The following is a 17,534-nucleotide window of genomic DNA, read 5'->3' on the forward strand; positions in this document are numbered from 1 at the left end:
AGCTGACAACCCCTGCCCACGGCCTCTTCCACCAGACTTCCTCATTTTTTGGGGGGAGACACAGAACCACAACTCTGGCCCTGTGGTATAACAGTAAACTATGAACCTGGCAGAAAGTGGCTGCCTGATATATACGACACACTAGCAGTACAGCAGAATATACACTGTGTGCGAATTTTAATCTCCCTTTTTTTTTTGGGGGGGAGACACAGAACCACAACTCTGGCCCAGTGGTATAACAGTAAACTATGAACGTGGCAGAAAGTGACTGCCTGATATATACGACACACTAGCAGTACAGCAGAATATACACTGTGTGCGAATTTTAATCTCCCTTTTTTTGGGGGGGGGAGACACAGAACCACAACTCTGGCCCAGTGGTATAACAGTAAACTATGAACGTGGCAGAAAGTGGCTGCCTGATATATACGACACACTAGCAGTACAGCAGAATATGCACTGTGTGAGAATTTTAATCTCCCTTTTTTTTGGGGGGGGGAGACACAGAACCACAACTCTGGCCCAGTGGTGTTATGACCCCAATGGCGAGGGTCTCAGAGGAACGTGGAAGTCTGCAGAATACAAAAATCCAGCTCATAGGGCAGTGGTAACTGGGTTGACCATATATCTACTCCTAACGCCAACACTAGAAGTAGCCGGGGATCATTCCTACGTTGATTCTAGATGACACGCTCCAGCCGGAGAATCTAGCTACCCCTAGTAGAGGAAAACAAAAGACCTTTCTTGCCTCCAGAGAAGGGGACCCCAAAGCTGGATAGAAGCCCCCCACAAATAATAACGGTGAGGTAAGAGGAAATGACAAACACAGAAATGAACCAGGTTTAGCACAGAGAGGCCCGCTAACTGATAGCAGAATAAAGAAAGGTAACTTATATGGTCAACAAAAACCCTATCAAAATCCACACTGGAAATTCAAGAACCCCCGAACCGTCTAACGGTCCGGGGGGAGAACACCAGCCCCCTAGAGCTTCCAGCAAAGGTCAGGATATAGATATGGAACAAGCTGGACAAAAATACAAAACCAAAACAAATAGCAAAAAGCAAAAGGCAGACTTAGCTGATATAACTGGAACCAGGATCAGTAGACAAGAGCACAGCAGACTAGCTCTGATAACTACGTTGCCAGGCATTGAACTGAAGGTCCAGGGAGCTTATATAGCAACACCCCTAACTAACGACCCAGGTGCGGATAAAAGGAATGACAGAAAAACCAGAGTCAAAAAACTAGTAACCACTAGAGGGAGCAAAAAGCAAATTCACAACAGTACCCCCCCCCTTAGTGAGGGGTCACCGAACCCTCACCACGACCACCAGGGCGATCAGGATGAGCGGCATGAAAGGCACGAACTAAATCGGCCGCATGAACATCAGAGGCGACCACCCAGGAATTATCCTCCTGACCATAGCCCTTCCACTTGACCAGGTACTGAAGCCTCCGCCTGGAGAGGCGAGAATCCAAGATCTTCTCCACCACGTACTCCAACTCGCCCTCAACCAACACCGGAGCAGGAGGCTCAGCAGAAGGAACTACAGGCACAATGTACCGCCGCAACAAGGACCTATGAAATACATTGTGAATAGCAAACGACACAGGAAGATCCAGACGAAAAGATACAGGATTAAGGATTTCCAATATCTTGTAAGGCCCAATAAAACGAGGTTTAAATTTGGGAGAGGAGACCTTCATAGGAACAAAGCGGGAAGAAAGCCATACCAAATCCCCAACGCGTAGTCGGGGACCCACACCGCGGCGGCGGTTGGCAAAGCGCTGAGCCCTCTCCTGTGACAACTTCAAGTTGTCCACCACATGATCCCAGATCCGCTGCAACCTATCCACCACAGAATCCACCCCAGGACAGTCAGAAGACTCCACATGACCCGAAGAAAAGCGAGGATGGAAACCAGAGTTGCAGAAAAAAGGCGAAACCAAGGTGGCGGAACTAGCCCGATTATTAAGGGCAAACTCAGCCAACGGCAAGAATGTCACCCAATCGTCCTGATCAGCAGAGACAAAACACCTCAAATAAGCCTCCAAAGTCTGATTGGTTCGCTCCGTCTGTCCATTAGTCTGAGGATGGAAAGCAGACGAAAACGACAAATCAATGCCCATCCTACTACAAAAGGATCGCCAGAACCTGGAAACGAACTGGGATCCTCTGTCTGACACAATATTCTCAGGGATGCCATGCAAACGAACCACGTTCTGGAAAAACACAGGAACCAGATCGGAAGAGGAAGGCAGCTTAGGCAAAGGAACCAAATGGACCATCTTTGAGAAGCGATCACATATCACCCAGATAACGGACATGCCCTGAGATAGCGGAAGATCAGAAATGAAATCCATGGAGATATGTGTCCAAGGTCTCTTCGGGACAGGCAAGGGCAAGAGCAAACCGCTGGCACGAGAACAGCAAGGCTTAGCTCGAGCACAAGTCCCACAGGACTGCACAAATGACCGCACATCCCTTGACAAGGAAGGCCACCAAAAGGACCTGGCCACCAGATCTCTGGTGCCAAAAATTCCCGGGTGACCTGCCAACACCGAGGAATGAACCTCGGAAATGACTCTGCTGGTCCACTTATCCGGGACAAACAATCTGTCAGGTGGACAAGACTCAGGCCTATCAGCCTGAAATCTCTGCAACACACGTCGCAGATCCGGAGAAATAGCTGACAAGATAACTCCATCTTTAAGAATACCAACAGGATCAGCGACTCCAGGAGCATCAGGCACAAAGCTCCTAGAAAGAGCATCGGCCTTCACATTCTTTGAACCTGGTAAATACGAGACAACAAAATCAAAGCGGGAGAAAAACAATGACCAGCGGGCCTGTCTCGGATTAAGGCGTTTAGCAGACTCGAGATACATCAGATTTTTGTGATCAGTCAAGACCACCACACGATGCTTAGCACCCTCGAGCCAATGACGCCACTCCTCAAATGCCCATTTCATGGCCAACAACTCCCGATTGCCCACATCATAATTTCGCTCGGCAGGCGAAAACTTCCTAGAGAAAAAGGCACAAGGTTTCATAACCGAGCAACCAGGGCCTCTCTGCGACAAAACGGCCCCTGCTCCAATCTCTGAAGCATCCACCTCAACCTGAAAGGGAAGTGAGACATCGGGCTGGCACAAAACAGGCGCCGAAGTAAACCGGCGTTTCAACTCCTGGAAAGCCTCCACGGCAGCAGGAGCCCAGTTAGCTACATCGGAGCCCTTCTTGGTCATATCCGTCAAAGGTTTCACAATGCTAGAAAAATTAGCGATAAAACGACGGTAGAAGTTAGCGAAACCCAAGAACTTCTGAAGACTCTTAACTGACGAGGGCTGAGTCCAATCAAGAATAGCTCGGACCTTGACTGGGTCCATCTCCACAGCAGAAGGGGAAAAAATGAACCCCAAAAAGGGAACCTTCTGTACACCAAAGAGACACTTTGAGCCCTTGACAAACAAAGAATTTTCACGCAAAATTTTAAAGACCAACCTGACCTGCTCCACATGCGAATCCCAATTATCAGAAAAAACCAAAATATCATCCAGATAAACAATCAAAAATTTATCCAGATACTTCCGGAAAATGTCATGCATAAAGGACTGAAAAACTGAAGGCGCATTGGAGAGCCCAAAAGGCATCACCAAGTACTCAAAATGACCTTCGGGCGTATTGAATGCGGTTTTCCATTCATCACCTTGCTTAATGCGCACAAGGTTGTACGCACCACGAAGGTCTATCTTGGTGAACCACTTGGCACCTTTAATCCGGGCAAACAAGTCAGACAACAGCGGTAAAGGATACTGAAATTTGACAGTGATCTTATTTAAAAGCCGATAATCAATACAAGGTCTCAAAGATCCGTCCTTTTTTGCCACAAAAAAGAATCCCGCACCAAGAGGGGAAGAAGACGGACGAATATGTCCTTTCTCCAGAGACTCCTTGATATATGAACGCATAGCGGTATGTTCAGGTACCGACAGATTAAACAGTCTTCCCTTAGAAAATTTACTGCCTGGGATCAAATCTATAGCACAGTCACAGTCCCTATGAGGAGGCAGTGCACTGGACTCAGACTCACTGAAGACATCCTGATAATCAGACAAATACTCCGGAACTTCCGAAGGCGTAGAAGAAGCAATAGACACAGGCAGGGAATCCCCATGAATACCCCGACAGCCCCAACTTGAGACTGACATAGCCTTCCAGTCCAGGACTGGATTATGGGTCTGTAACCATGGCAGCCCTAAAACAACCAAATCATGCATTTTATGTAAAACCAGGAAACGTATCACCTCGCGGTGTTCAGGAGTCATGCACATGGTAACCTGTGTCCAATACTGCGGTTTATTTGCTGCCAATGGCGTAGCATCAATACCCCTAAGAGGAATAGGATTTTCTAATGGTTCAAGAGTAAAACCACAGTGCTTAGCAAAAGACAGATCCATAAGACTCAGGGCAGCACCTGAATCTACAAACGCCATGACAGGATAAGATGACAGTGAGCAAATCAAAGTTACAGACAGAATAAATTTAGGTTGCAAATTACCAACGGTGACAGGACTAACAACCTTAGCTATACGTTTAGAGCATGCTGAGATAACATGTGTAGAATCACCACAGTAGTAGCACAAGCCATTCCGGCGTCTATGAATTTTCCGCTCATTTCTAGTCAGGATTCTATCACATTGCATTAAATCAGGTGTCTGTTCAGACAACACCATGAGGGAATTTGCGGTTTTTCTATCACATTGCACCGAATCAGGTGTCTGTTCAGACAACACCATGAGGGAATTTGCGGTTTTGCGCTCCCGCAACCGCCGGTCAATTTGAATAGCCAGTGCCATAGTATCATTCAGACCTGTGGGAATGGGAAAACCCACCATAACATTCTTAATGGCTTCAGAAAGGCCATTTCTAAAGTTAGCGGCCAGTGCACACTCGTTCCAATGTGTCAGCACGGACCATTTCCGAAATTTTTGGCAATACACTTCAGCCTCGTCCTGCCCCTGAGACATAGCCAGCAAGGCCTTTTCTGCCTGAATCTCAAGATTGGGTTCCTCATAAAGTAAACCGAGCGCCAGAAAAAACGCATTAATATCAGCCAATGCCGGATCTCCTGGCGCCAGCGAAAAAGCCCAATCCTGAGGGTCGCCCCGTAAGAACGAAATAACAATTTTTACTTGCTGAGCAGAGTCTCCAGATGAACAGGGTCTCAGGGACAAAAACAACTTACAATTATTCATGAAATTCCTAAACTTAAACCTGTCTCCGGAAAACAGTTCAGGAATCGGTATTTTAGGTTCTGACCTAGGATTTCTGATAACATAGTCTTGTATGCCCTGCACACGAGTAGCCAGCTGGTCCACACTTGTAATCAAGGTCTGGACATTCATGTCTGCAGCAAGCATAGCCACTCTGAGGTAAAGGGGAAGAAGAAAAAAAAAAAAACTCAGAATCTTCTTTCTTATAATCCCTCTTCTGCAATGCATTAAACATTTAATACTGGCCTGGCAAACTGTTATGACCCCAATGGCGAGGGTCTCAGAGGAACGTGGAAGTCTGCAGAATACAAAAATCCAGCTCATAGGGCAGTGGTAACTGGGTTGACCATATATCTACTCCTAACGCCAACACTAGAAGTAGCCGGGGATCATTCCTACGTTGATTCTAGATGACACGCTCCAGCCGGAGAATCTAGCTACCCCTAGTAGAGGAAAACAAAAGACCTTTCTTGCCTCCAGAGAAGGGGACCCCAAAGCTGGATAGAAGCCCCCCACAAATAATAACGGTGAGGTAAGAGGAAATGACAAACACAGAAATGAACCAGGTTTAGCACAGAGAGGCCCGCTAACTGATAGCAGAATAAAGAAAGGTAACTTATATGGTCAACAAAAACCCTATCAAAATCCACACTGGAAATTCAAGAACCCCCGAACCGTCTAACGGTCCGGGGGGAGAACACCAGCCCCCTAGAGCTTCCAGCAAAGGTCAGGATATAGATATGGAACAAGCTGGACAAAAATACAAAACCAAAACAAATAGCAAAAAGCAAAAGGCAGACTTAGCTGATATAACTGGAACCAGGATCAGTAGACAAGAGCACAGCAGACTAGCTCTGATAACTACGTTGCCAGGCATTGAACTGAAGGTCCAGGGAGCTTATATAGCAACACCCCTAACTAACGACCCAGGTGCGGATAAAAGGAATGACAGAAAAACCAGAGTAAAAAAACTAGTAACCACTAGAGGGAGCAAAAAGCAAATTCACAACACAGTGGTATAACAGTAAACTATGAACGTGGCAGAAAGTGGCTGCCTGATATATACGACACACTAGCAGTACAGCTGAATATACACTGTGTGCGAATTTTAATCTCCCGTTTTTGGGGGGGAGACACAGAACCACAACTCTGGCCCAGTGGTATAACAGTAAACTATGAACGTGGCAGAAAGTGGCTGCCTGATATATACGACACACAAGCAGTACAGCAGAATATATACACTGTGTGCGAATTTTAATCTCCCTTTTTTTGGGGGGGAGTGTTGTGAATTCTGTTCTCGAGCTCCCTCCTGTGGTTATGAATGGTACTTCGGCGAGTTCTGTTCATGGACTCCCTCTGGTGGCTGTGAGTGGAGCTGCTGGTTTTGAGATTCCTTCTCCAGCTGATCTCGTTCAGGTCTTGGCTGGCTGCTCTATTTAACTCCACTCAGATCGTTACTTGATGCCAGCTGTCAATGTCCTAGTACTGGTTCAGTTCTCTTGGATCTTTCGGATGGCCTGTCTACTTCAGCAGGGGCTGAGTCCCTGCTAGCTTATTTGTTACCATTGTGTTTTTGTCCAGCTTGCTATTATATTTAATCTTGTTGGCTGGAAGCTCTGGGATGCAGAGTGGCACCACCGCGCCGTGAGTCGGTGCGGTGGTTTCTTTTGCACACTCTGCGTGGTTTTTTGTTAGTTTTTTATGCTGACCGCAAAGATACCTTTTCTATCCTCAGTCTGTTTAGTTCAGTCTGGCCTCCTATGCTGAAACCTATTTCATTCCTGTGTTTGTGACTTCCATCTTAACTCACAGTCAATATATGTGGGGGCTGCCTATTTCTTTGGGGAATTTCTCTGAGGCAAGGTAGGCTGTATTTTCTATCTTTAGGGGTAGTTAGCTCTTAGGCTGTGAAGAGGCGTCTAGGCAGAGTCAGGAACGCTCCACGGCTATTTCTAGTTGTTGATAGAATTAGGGGTTGCGGTCAGCAGAGCTCCCACTTCCCAGAGCTCGTCCTGTATTGCTAGTTTGCTCATCTGGTCATTTCTAGTGCTCCTAACCACCAGCCCAACATAGCAGTACAGCTGGCCCACAAAGTGTTAATGCATCTCAATAGAGGGATAAGAGATGTTCTGAGACCATTTTTTTTTCTCTGCAGTGTGTTTTGTATTTCTTTACCCCTTAACCTCTGGGTGGTTCAGGACACAGGTGTAGATATGGACATTCAAGGTCTGTCCTCTTGTGTGGATCAACTCACTGCAAGGGTACAATGCATTCAAGATTATGTAGTTCAGAATCCTATGTTAGAGCCTAGAATTCCAATTCCTGATTTGTTTTCTGGGGATAGATCTAAGTTCCTGAATTTCAAAAATAATTGTAGACTGTTTTTTGCTTTGAAACCCCGCTCCTCTGGTGACCCCATTCAGCAAGTAAAAATCATTATTTCTTTGCTGCGTGGCGACCCTCAAGACTGGGCATTTTCCCTTGCGCCAGAAGATCCTGCATTGCGTAATGTAGATGCGTTTTTTCTGGCGCTTGGATTGCTTTATGATGAACCAGATTCAGTGGATCAGGCAGAGAAAATTTTGCTGGCTTTGTGTCATGGTCAGGATGAAGTGGAGGTATATTGTCAGAAGTTCAGAAAGTGGTCTGTGCTTACTCAGTGGAATGAGTGTGCCCTGGCAGCAATTTTCAGAAAGGGTCTTTCTGAAGCCCTTAAGGATGTTATGGTGGGATTCCCCACGCCTGCTGGTCTGAATGAGTCTATGTCCTTGGCCATTCAAATCGATCGACGCTTACGTGAGCGCAAAAATGTGCACCATTTGGCGGTGTTTCCTGAGCAGAAGCCTGAGCCTATGCAATGTGATAGGACCTTGACCAGAGCTGAACGGCAAGAATACAGACGTCAGAATGGGCTGTGTTTTTACTGTGGTGACTCCACTCATGCTATCTCTGATTGTCCTAAGCGCACTAAACGGTTCGCTAGGTCTGCCACCATTGGTACGGTACAGCCAAAATTTCTTTTGTCCGTTACTCTGATTTGCTCTTTGTCGTCCTATTCTGTTATGGCAATTGTGGATTCAGGCGCTGCCCTGAATTTGATGGACTTGGAGTTTGCCAGGCGCTGTGTTTTTTTCTTGGAGCCCTTGCAGTATCCTATTCCATTGAGAGGAATTGATTCTACACCTTTGGCCAAGAATAAGCCTCAGTACTGGACTCAATTGACCATGTGCATGGCTCCTGCTCATCAGGAGGATATTCGCTTTTTGGTGTTGCATAATCTGCATGATGTGGTCGTTTTGGGTTTGCCATGGCTACAGGTCCATAATCCAGTATTGTCTTGGAAATCAATGTCTGTATCCAGTTGGGGTTGTCAAGGGGTACATGGGGATGTCCCATTGTTGTCAAATACATACCAGGATGTATTTGATGAGCCCAAATCCAGTGCCCTACCTCCTCATAGGGATTGCGATTGTGCTATTAATTTGATTCCTGGTAGTAAGTTTTCGAAGGGCCGACTGTTCAATTTATCTGTGCCAGAACACGCTGCAATGCGGAGTTATATAAAGGAGTCCTTGGAGAAAGGGCATATTCGCCCGTCGTCGTCACCGTTGGGAGCAGGGTTCTTTTTTGTGGCCAAGAAGGATGGTTCTCTGAGACCTTGTATAGATTACCGCCTTCTAAATAAAATCACCGTCAAATTTCAGTACCCTTTGCCGCTACTGTCTGATTTGTTTGCTCGGATTAAGGGAGCTAGCTGGTTCACCAAGATAGATCTTCGAGGGGCGTATAATCTTGTGCGTATTAAACGGGGCGACGAATGGAAAACAGCATTTAATACGCCCGAGGGCCATTTTGAGTACTTGGTGATGCCATTCGGGCTTTCTAATGCTCCATCTGTGTTTCAGTCCTTTATGCATGACATCTTCCAAAAGTACCTGGATAGATTCATGATTGTATATTTGGATGATATTTTGGTCTTTTCGGACGATTGGGAGTCTCATGTGAAGCAGGTCAGAATGGTGTTCCAGGTCCTTCGTGCTCATTCCTTGTTTGTGAAGGGGTCTAAATGTCTCTTTGGAGTTCAGAAGGTTTGGTCCTTATAAGATTTCTGAAATTATTAATCCTGTGTCATTTCGTTTGGACCTTCCAGCTTATAATGTGTTCCATAGGTCGTTGTTGCGGAGATATGTGGCTCCTATGGTTCCCTCCGTTGATCCTCCTGCCCCGGTGTTGGTTGAGGGGGAGTTGGAGTATGTGGTGGAGAAGATTTTGGATTCTCGTATTTCGAGACGGAAACTTCACTACCTAGTCAAGTGGAAAGGTTATGGTCAGGAGGATAATTCCTGGGTGGTTGCCTCTGATGTTCATGCTGCCGATCTTGTTCGTGCCTTTTATTTGGCTCGTCCGGAGCGGCCTGGAGGCTCTGGTGAGGGTTCGGTGACCCCTCCTCAAGGGGGGGGTACTGTTGTGAATTCTGTTCTCGAGCTCCCTCCTGTGGTTATGAATGGTACTTCGGCGAGTTCTGTTCATGGACTCCCTCTGGTGGCTGTGAGTGGAGCTGCTGGTTTTGAGATTCCTTCTCCAGCTGATCTCGTTCAGGTCTTGGCTGGCTGCTCTATTTAACTCCACTCAGATCGTTACTTGATGCCAGCTGTCAATGTCCTAGTACTGGTTCAGTTCCCTTGGATCTTTCGGATGGCCTGTCTACTTCAGCAGGGGCTGAGTCCCTGCTAGCTTATTTGTTACCATTGTGTTTTTGTCCAGCTTGCTATTATATTTAATCTTGTTGGCTGGAAGCTCTGGGATGCAGAGTGGCACCACCGCGCCGTGAGTCGGTGCGGTGGTTTCTTTTGCACACTCTGCGTGGTTTTTTGTTAGTTTTTTATGCTGACCGCAAAGATACCTTTTCTATCCTCAGTCTGTTTAGTTCAGTCTGGCATCCTATGCTGAAACCTATTTCATTCCTGTGTTTGTGACTTCCATCTTAACTCACAGTCAATATATGTGGGGGCTGCCTATTTCTTTGAGGAATTTCTCTGAGGCAAGGTAGGCTGTATTTTCTATCTTTAGGGGTAGTTAGCTCTTAGGCTGTGAAGAGGCGTCTAGGCAGAGTCAGGAACGCTCCACGGCTATTTCTAGTTGTTGTTGATAGAATTAGGGGTTGCGGTCAGCAGAGCTCCCACTTCCCAGAGCTCGTCCTGTATTGCTAGTTTGCTCATCTGGTCATTTCTAGTGCTCCTAACCACCAGCCCAACATAACAGGGGAGACACAGAACCACAACTCTGGCCCAGTGGTATAACAGTAAACTATGAACGTGGCAGAAAGTGGCTGCCTGATATATACGACACACTAGCAGTACAGCAGAATATACACTGTGTGCAAATTTTAATCTCCCTTTTTTTTGGGGGGAGACACAGAACCACAACTCTGGCCCAGTGGTATAACACAACACTATGAACGTGCCAGAAAGTGGCTGGAATTATTATTTAAAAAAAAAAATAAAAAAAAAAAATACAATAACAAGCTCCCTACAATGAGCTCATGACAAGTATGGCAGCAATAAAAAGGACTGCTGAACACAAAAATGTGGACAAATAAACAAGATAGGTAACTGTGCAGAAAGGAGCAACAGGATTTTTGCTTTGAAAAAAGCAGTTGGTTTGCACAGCACCGTGCACACAGCTATGCAGCTGCTGCACTAAAATACGACCTCCACTGTCCCTGCACAAAAAGGTGGTGTGGGACAGTGAAAATCGCTACAGCACAAGCGGTTTGGGGGTTTGTATTTCCTCCCTAACTCTGTCCCTGCTTCTGACTAACTGCAGCAACACCTCTCCCTCTGCTCAGATCGGCAGAAGTAAGATGGCGGTCGGCGTGCACGCCCCTTTATAGCCCCTGTGACGCCGCAGAAAGCAAGCCAATCACTGCCATGCCCTTCTCTAAGATGGTGGGGACCGAGACCTATGTCATCATGCTGCCCACACTCTGCGTCCTCCTTCATTGGATGAAAAACGGCGGTGACAGCGTCATACGAAACGCGACTTTGGCGTGCTGATCGCCGACCGCATGGCCGATCCCACACTAGGATCGGATCGGGTTTCATGAAACCCGACTTTGCCTAAAAGTCGCCGATTTATGAAAATGACCGATCCGTTTCGCTCAACCCTAGCAATGTGTAATACTGATCCTGTTGTAATTGCTGTGAAGAGTCTGGATGTGCTGCATGAAGCTTACAGTAAAGTTGTTGATTAGAAAGTTGAAAAGGACTGTGCCTCCATCTTTATTACACCGACTTTTGGTGACCCTGATGGTGCAGGGAATGGAGCCACAGGTACACAAAGTGATGGACAATGTTTTCATGTAATGGGGGACCATGGCACAGATACACTGGAGTGTTCGGCCATGACTACTGCCCTGGTCCAGCCTCTTACATACACACATGGGACAAACCTGTCAATCACTTAGAGCTGTTAATGGAGAAGTTGGACGTGGGCCCGGCGGACTGGTTTCATCTATTGCAGTGGTCCCTGGTCGCCTATTCAAACTTGTGTTTTCTCTGAAATGCCAAAGAAAAACATACCTGGCTGAAATTGTTCAGCTAAGCTCCGAAACATGCTGCCTGTGGTTTTGGCAGCATGAATGGGCTGAACAGCTTTCTCTAAAAATAATATTTAGAGGGACTAAACTAAACTACATTTTCTCTGAAACGCCAAATCATTGCAGAGGAAAACATACCTGGATGGAATTGTGCAGCTAGTCTCTGCTTCATAGTGAAGGAAGGATGAATCCAGCCCAATGAACAGGCAGTCTTCTATTATTCGAGTACAAACCACGGACATGATTAATCATGATTAAGGGCACTACAGGCACCTGAAACGCGTAGATATTTTCACTACTCTAACAAGGATTTCTACCATATGTCCTTTGGTTTGTGCTCACTTGAATAAGACGACTGCTTGTCCGTTGGGCTGGATTCATTCTCCCTTGTTCATAATATTGTGTTGTGACAGAATCGCTCCGGACTGCAGAGGAAAAATTAGCGGTGAGCCGGATGCTTTCCTATTCATGGTTCCCGTGGTTTGGACGGAAAGAATCAACTGACAGATTTCATTTAAGCTGACTTAAGACTCCTCGAGAACAATGGCAGCCTATATGTACAAAGCAATCTATGGCTGATCTCTCTGTGTAAATGACTGCTGATCACTGAACAAGTAGCTGTTTAACGATGTAAGTGGTGTAATCCCGCACTTATACGCCGGATCCGCGGAGCCATGATGCTAGTGTGAACAGAGCCTGATAGGATAATTCGCTTCCTAGGGAAGTCGGCCTATTATACGGGTGTCTGACATAAGGAAATTAAATTGTAAGCCTCATTGGAGATATAGACTGATGCAATTGACGACAATCTCTGCAAAGCGTGAGATTGTGAATGGTTGTTTCTGCAACAATGTGCATGGATTTCTGCAAAGCCTGTTGAAATGTAAAGGACGACACAGAGATTTCTGCACTATTTCTGCTGCTTATGGATATACCCTTAGACGCTTACAGTTTCTGACATGCATCAATCTGCCTCCCAAGCTCCCGACGCCTCCCTTTACGTATTCCTTTATTTATCCCACCATGTATATCATGTCATGTACGTGCAAATAAGTTTGTGTTTCCTATTTTGACGTTCCCATTAATGTGAAAATAAGACTGTAGAAGAACATATAGATCTTCTGAACAGTAATATATGTAGATTTTCTGCACTTTGACCCTCGGACCATATATAATTTTGGGGGGCATTAGATACTCCTACCCTCAATAATCTGATCCTTGTCCAAATATCCCCCCTTCCCCTCCCTGACTAATAAGTAATCAGACCTGTGTGTAGTTTGGGCTCAGCACAGCCCTCTCCCTCCCAGCTCTGCTGTGTGTGGCTCCATCTCCCTTTCTCCTCCTCCTCTCTCCACTTCCACCCTCTCCTCCTCCCAGCTCCCTCCATCCACAGCGGTCCTGGAAGATGGTGATGTCAGGGGTGCAGACACAGCTGCCTCTCTCCCTTCACCTTCAGCAGCAGAGATGTGCCATCCTGATACCAGCCAGGGACCAGGCAGCCTCCCTGCCCAAAGCAACTTCCTCCCTCACTGAGCTACTGATTGGCTGCTAGGGATCACAGAGGGGGCACAATTGATAAAATAATAAGGGGGAGGCAGTGAGGGAAGACAAGGAGGAGGAGGGGAGAGAAGAACATATAGGAGGAATACACCACCGAGAAGGAACAGGTACTGGGCACATGCACTTCAGAGGATGCATTCATCACATGCTGGGCACATGGCACAGACCAGACCAATGCAAGGGGTAAGACTGCAGGGCATCTGAGGACATGGCGATAATGCACTGGGCAAGCTGCTACTGCTCTGCCAGGCACCCAGAACATGGCAGACTTACTATATGGAATAAACCTGAGTAGCTGATACATTGGAGACTGTAAATATTTACATCAAGAAGATACAAGATACCATGTAACACAGCACACGAAATAGGCTTCATCTGTAGGGCTGCATACACACATGGCATCTGGACTGGGGGGATGTGTAGGGCAGGTGGTCCTCTAACCGGGATCTCTACGAGAAACCACCGAACAGTAATGCTCAATTAGAAACAATATAGAAAGTTCCCAGCAGAAGGTACAGAGCAGCCTGCAGAAGGACAGGGCATAGGGCTAGTGGCCAGCTACACCTGCAGAAGGACAGGGCATAGGGCTAGTGGCCAGCTACACCTGCAGAAGGACAGGGCATAGGGCTAGTGGCCACCTACACAGCAGTATACAGCGCAGTATACACCACCATATACACAGCAGTATACACCACCATATACACAGCAGTATACACCGCCATATACACAGCAATATACACCACCATATACACAGCAGTATACACCGCCATATACACAGCAGTATACACCACCATATACACAGCAGTATACACCACCATATACACAGCAGTATACACCGCCATATACACAGCAATATACACCACCATATACACAGCAGTATACACCGCCATATACACAGCAGTATACACCGCCATATACACAGCAGTATACACCACCATATACACAGCAGTATACACCGCCATATACACAGCAGTATACGCCCCCATATACACAGCAGTATACACCACCATATACACAGCAATATACACCGCCATATACACAGCAGTATACACCACCATATACACAGCAGTATACACCGCCATATACACAGCAGTATACGCCCCCATATACACAGCAGTATACACCCCCATATACACAGCAGTATACACCACCATATACACAGCAATATACACCGCCATATACACAGCAGTATACACCACCATATACACAGCAGTATACACCACCATATACACAGCAGTATACACCACCATATACACAGCAGTATACACCACCATATACACAGCAGTATACACCGCCATATACACAGCAATATACACCGCCATATACACAGCAATATACACCACCATATACACAGCAGTATACGCCACCATATACACAGCAATATACACAGCAATATACACCGCCATATACACAGCAGTATACACCGCCATATACACAGCAATATACACCGCTATATACACTGCAGTATACACCGCTATATACACAGCAGTATACACCGCCATATACACAGCAGTATACACCGCCATATACACAGCAGTATACACCACCATATACACAGCAGTATACACCGCCATATACACAGCAGTATACACCGCCATATACACAGCAGTATACACCACCATATACACAGCAGTATACACCGCCATATACACAGCAATATACACCGCCATATACACAGCAGTATACACCACCATATACACAGCAGTATACACCACCATATACAGAGCAGTATACACCACCATATACACAGCAGTATACACCACCATATACACAGCAGTATACACCACCATATACACAGCAGTATACACCGCCATATACACAGCAGTATACACCGCCATATACACAGCAGTATACACCGCCATATACACAGCAATATACACCGCCATATACACAGCAGTATACACCACCATATACACAGCAGTATACACCACCATATACAGAGCAGTATACACCGCCATATACACCGCCATATACACAGCAGTATACACCCAGTATACACCACCATATACACAGCAGTATACACCACCATATACAGAGCAGTATACACCGCCATATACACCGCCATATACACAGCAGTATACACCCAGTATACACTGCAGTATACAGGGCTAAAGTGCCAGTTGTATACTCCACTCACCTGCACCATATATATACCATAGCTGTATTATCAGGAACACCATAGAGCTTTAATGGTAGATTGTAACATATAGAGCAAAGGTAGAAAAAAGCAGGACCCATCCTATATGGATTATATAGGAGCCAAGTGTATATCATAAGTGCTGGCATCAATACATCACTGGGGATTATTGGATTCTTTGGCACCAGAGGCGGCTGGTAAATGGATTACATCTACAGTTTGGGGTGGGCGCTGTGTGTGTCCATGAAGGGGGATAAAGCAGTCTCTGCACTGGGGATATGAGTCTGTGACTGGGAAGGATCCTGTGACCACACGACTGGATTATCAGGTACTGTTGTGTGACTGCCAATGTGATGTCAGTGGTAATGCAGTGGGCGATGGAGCCAGTGTGTATTGTGGAGTGTCAATGTATTGTGCTGTCGTTGCATCATACATGTATAGGCTGTCAGAGCTGACACCGTGCGTGCAACTAGCATGGGGAATTGTCTGTGTATAATGAGGTGTATGTTTATCAATACTCACCTAGAATGGATGCTGTATACATGTGTTACTATATTCATCCACAGTATGTAGTCCTGTAAGACAACAGATTTATTACTGTTTATACAGACAGTGCACGTACATAGGGTCACATATATTGTACATAGGGTCACATATGGCGTACACAGTGCACAAACATAAGGTCACATATATTGTACACGGTGCACGTACATAGGGTCACATATAGTGTACATAGGGTTACATATATTGAGCATGGTGCACGTACATAAGGTCACATATAGTGTACTCGGTGCCGTACATAGGGTTACATATATGGTACATGGGGTCACATATATGGTACAAGGTGCAGGTACATAGGGTCACATATATTGTACATAGGGTCGCATATAGTGTTCTCGGTGCAGGTACATAGAGTCACATATACTGTCCATAGGGACATATATAATCTACACGGTGCACATACATAGGGACATATATAATGTACATGGTGCAGGTACATAGGGTCACATATAGTGTACGCTGTGCACATAAATAAAGTCACATATATAGTGCACAGTGCAGGTACATATGGTGTACACCATGCAAATGCATAGGGTTACATATAGTGTACAGAGCACACAAATATATGGTCACACAGTGTATACCATGCGCATACATAAGCTATTTGTACACGGCACATATACATGGAGTTCTCTGGTTGCTACACCTGTATACTCTGTAAGTTCTAATGCTGACTTTATGCAATATTTGCAATTCATGCACAGTATATGTATGTAATGTACCTACAAAATTATATGTGCGCAAACAGTAAAGACCTTAGTGTGTTCATTGTGTAGGACGTGTATTTCTGCTGAGTGATTGCTTTATGTTGAATGTGTTTACATTGTGCAAGACGCATATGTATGTAAACAATGGATGCATTACATTGGATGTGTGGTCATTTGTGTATGTTATATATGTGCTGAGACTGAATACTTTACATTGGATGTGTTTACATTGTGTAGGACATACATGTGTGCCAACAATTGATGCGTTACACTGGATGTGTTTATATTGTTTAGTGCATAAATGTATGCAAACAATGAACGTAACCTTGGATGTATGCACATTGTGTAAGGCATGTACGTATTCACACAATGGCTGCTTTACATTGGCCATGGTTACATTATGTAGGACATATGTGTATAAGCTTAGAATGAATGTGTTACATTGGATGGGTTTATATTGTTTAGTGCATAAATGTATGCAAACAATGAACGCAACCTTGGATGTATGCATATTGTGTAAGGCATGAATGTATTCACACAATGGCTGCTTTACATTGGACATGGTTACAGTCTGTAGGACATATGTGTATAAGCTTAGAATCAATGCGTTACATTAGATGGGTTTACATTACGCAGAACGTGCATCTATGTCAACAATGGCTGCTTTACATTGGAAGTGTGTACATTATTGTG

The 17,534-nt window shown here is 45.6% G+C and overlaps 1 protein-coding gene across 4 annotated transcripts in view; it reads left to right on the forward strand.

The window, feature by feature from the left end:
- Nucleotides 1-17,534, forward strand: part of MAP3K12 (mitogen-activated protein kinase kinase kinase 12) — a 170,878-nt gene that overhangs the window by 71,150 nt on the left and 82,194 nt on the right. The window contains exon 1 of one of the 4 annotated variants that reach the window (XM_077297973.1): nucleotides 15,633-15,901. The exons of the other annotated variants lie outside the window; for them this stretch is intronic. The gene's annotated coding sequence lies outside the window, so the exon portion shown is untranslated. Of the gene's footprint in view, nucleotides 1-15,632; nucleotides 15,902-17,534 lie in introns of those variants that run through there. 4 annotated transcript variants of the gene reach the window in all.

The sequence above is a fragment of the Ranitomeya variabilis genome, chromosome 3 (assembly GCF_051348905.1).
Source record: "Ranitomeya variabilis isolate aRanVar5 chromosome 3, aRanVar5.hap1, whole genome shotgun sequence".
In the NCBI taxonomy this organism is placed as follows: domain Eukaryota; kingdom Metazoa; phylum Chordata; class Amphibia; order Anura; family Dendrobatidae; genus Ranitomeya; species Ranitomeya variabilis.